Source organism: Otolemur garnettii, unplaced genomic scaffold (genome assembly GCF_000181295.1).
Source record: "Otolemur garnettii isolate 467f Iridium unplaced genomic scaffold, OtoGar3 scaffold00325, whole genome shotgun sequence".
NCBI classification, from domain to species: Eukaryota; Metazoa; Chordata; class Mammalia; order Primates; family Galagidae; genus Otolemur; species Otolemur garnettii.
The window spans coordinates 341,208-344,265 of NW_003852720.1; the positions used below are offsets into that span (position 1 = coordinate 341,208).

The following is a 3,058-nucleotide window of genomic DNA, read 5'->3' on the forward strand; positions in this document are numbered from 1 at the left end:
AGCCAGGTGTTGTGACGGGAGCCTGTAGTCCCAGCTGCTAGGGAGGCTGAGGCAAGAGAATCACTTAAACCCAAGAGTTTGAGTCACTATGAGCTGTGAGGCCATGGCACCCTACCAAGGGCAATAAAGTTGGACTCTGTCTCAAAAAAAAAAAAAGTGGCACCTATGGCTCAGTGGGTAGGGTGCTGGCCCCATATGCTGAGGGTGGCAGGTTCAAAACTGGCTCTGGCCAAACAAAAAAAAAAATGTGGCACCTATGGCTCAGTGAATAGGGCACAGGCCCCATATACCAAGAGTGGTGGGTCAGAACCAGGCCCCAGCCAAACTGCAACAAAAAATAGCCGGGGGTTGTGGCAGGCGCCTGTAGTCCCACCTACTGGGGAGGCTGAGGCAAGAGAATCGCCTAAAAACCCAGGAGTTAGGGGCAGCATTGTGGCTCAAGGAGTAAGGCACCGGCGCCATATGCTGGAGGTGGTGGGTTCAAACCCAGCCCTGGCCAAAAACTGCAAAAAATAAAAATAAAATAAAATAAAATAAAAACCCAGGAGTTGGAGATTGCTGTGAGCAGTGTGACCCTATGGCACTCTACCAAGGGTGATAAAGCGAGACTCTGTCTCTACAAAAAAAAAAAGCATCCTGAGTATAGATCACCACACTTCACTTTTTATTTTAAGAAAATCTTTAGTTGACCAGTTTGATGGAAGTATTTCAGACTGCATGTGAAAACCCCACACTGTACCCCAGAAGTGCATTAATGTACATAGTTAACCATTCAATTAAAAAAAAAAAAGAAAGAAAATCTTTAATACCTTTAACAAAAAGAAAGTTGGTGGCCAACTATAGAGTGTGACCCTAAACTCCCACTTCCCCAAGGCCCAACCAATCCAGGGTAAAGCACCTAGGAAGTGATAGTAGCAGAAAGAATTATATGTAATCTTTGGCTAAGGGCGTTTTAGATCATCAGAAACCCCATTCACACGCACTGGGACAAAAATATAGGAAAGGGAATTTTAGTGCCTGAGGCTAGTGTAGGCTCAGAACCCAGAACAGTATTTAGCCCAATCATACGATGGACAGGCAGCCTTCTACTGCCACAACTAATGATGCAGGGCCACTCAAGAAGCTTTTTGAGCTTCTCACAGCCTAGCAGGAGGCTTAGTCTAGGAGAGCTAAGGATTGCTCCACCCCCGACTCCGAAAGCCAATCAACTGCCTATGCTCAGGTTGCCCGGGGTTAGAAGAGAGACTTGGTCAAAGAGAGCTAGGGCCACCTTCACCCCGGCCCTAGTACTTTGAAAAGAACCGACAAAGGCTCGGGGCCAGTAGCTCAGTGGTCACCGGGCCAGCCATGTACACCGAAGGTAGCAGGTTTGAACCCGGCCCTAGCCTGCCAAACAACATTGACAACTGCAACAAAAGATAGCTGGGTGTTGTGGCGGGCCCCTGTAGTCCCAGCTGCTTGGGGAGCTAAGGAAACAGAATCGCTTAATACAGAGATTCTCAGGGCAGCGCCTGTGGCTCAAGGAGTAGGGAGCTGACCCCATATACCGGAGGTGGCGGTGGCGGGTTCAAACCCAGCCCCCGCCAAAAACTGCAAAAAAAATAAGACAGTGGTTCTCAACCTTCCTAATGCCGCTCGAGACCCTTTAATACAGTTCCTCATGTTGTGGTGACCCCCAACCACAAAAGTATTTTCGTTGCTACTTCATAACTATAATTTGACTGTTATGAATCATAATGTAAATATCTGATATGCAGGATGTATTTAGGCGACCCCTGTGAAAGGGTCGTTCGACCCCCAAAGGGGTCGCGACCCACAGGTTGAGAACCGCTGGCTTAAGCCCAGGAGTTTGAGGTTGCTGTGAGCTGTGACGCCACCACACTCTACCGCGGGCAACATACTAAGACTGTCTCAAGAAAAAAAAAAAAGAACCGACAAAAATAGTGCGCAGTCCTCTCAGCAAGAGCATTTGGGATAGTCAGAAACCCTTTTCCACGAACCAGGAAATAATAACAGAAAAGGAGGCTGAGCGAGGTGGCTCACGCCTGTAATCCTTGCACTTTGGGAGGCCCAGGCGGGTGGACTGCCCTGAGCTCACTAGACCGAGACCAGCCCGAACCGGGCATTATGGCGGGCGCCTGTAGTCTCAGCTAGTGGGGAGGCTGAGGCAACAGAATCGAGCGAGCCCAAGAGTTGGAGATTGCTGTGTGCTGTGAAGCCACGACACTCTACCGAGGGTGACAAAGACAGACTCCGTCTCAAAAAATAAAGTAAAATAAAGACCGGAAAAGGAATCTCAGTACCGAAGCTCCGCGGCTACACAAGGCTTAGGGCCGGGAACTGCCTTTACCCCATCACTCGAAAGACAAGCGACCTTCTTTAGCCACAGGACAGGAAGCACATCTATTCAAGAAGTTTTCTGAACCCGCCCAGACCGGCCAAAGGCTCAGGCGACGAGATCCCACCAGCCCCACCAGCCCGCCCGCCGCCCCGGCCAGCCAATCAACGGCCTGTACTCAGGTTGCCGGGAGAAGAGACTCCAGTCGACCGTGGCCTAGAGGTCAATCAGGCACCCGCACCTACTGGAGCGAACACGTGGGCGTTCCGGACCGCTCGAATACTAGCGCACGCCAGGCCTTGCCTGACCGCTTCATGCGCCACGCCATCCTCATCTGAGAGCCGGAGGGGCTGGAGGAGGAGAAGGCAACAGGCGGGATACGAGGCGCATTGCCTCGCCCTAATGTAGCTGCGATGCCCACAAACTCACCAGTTCCGACAAAAAAGTCGTCGACGACCAAAAACGCCCACAGCAGCCAGGAAGAAGATTCGCGAAACCTGCGCGGGACCCTGTCTTTATAGCCAGCCGGGCTCTCGCGAGAATCGGAGCCGGCCCGGGGTGCGGGAGGAGGACGGGGCGGGGGGAGATCTCTCTGAGCCCCGCCACGCCCCAGCGCACCCCTCTGGAATGACTCAGCGCTTTCCTGCCCTGGGGCAGGCTTGGGCCCAGAGAGCGTTAATCCTCCTCCCAGACGCCGAAGCCTGGGGTTGGAGAGTGAGG

At 52.3% G+C, this 3,058-nt stretch overlaps 1 protein-coding gene across 1 annotated transcript in view; it reads right to left on the bottom strand.

Annotated features, from left to right (window-relative positions):
- Window positions 1-2,823, bottom strand: part of PRDX1 (peroxiredoxin 1) — a 27,919-nt gene extending 25,096 nt beyond the window's left edge. Inside the window, exon 1 of the mRNA XM_003803536.3 lies at window positions 2,768-2,823. The gene's annotated coding sequence lies outside the window, so the exon portion shown is untranslated. The remainder of the gene's footprint in view (window positions 1-2,767) is intronic.
- Window positions 2,824-3,058: the final 235 nt, after the last annotated feature.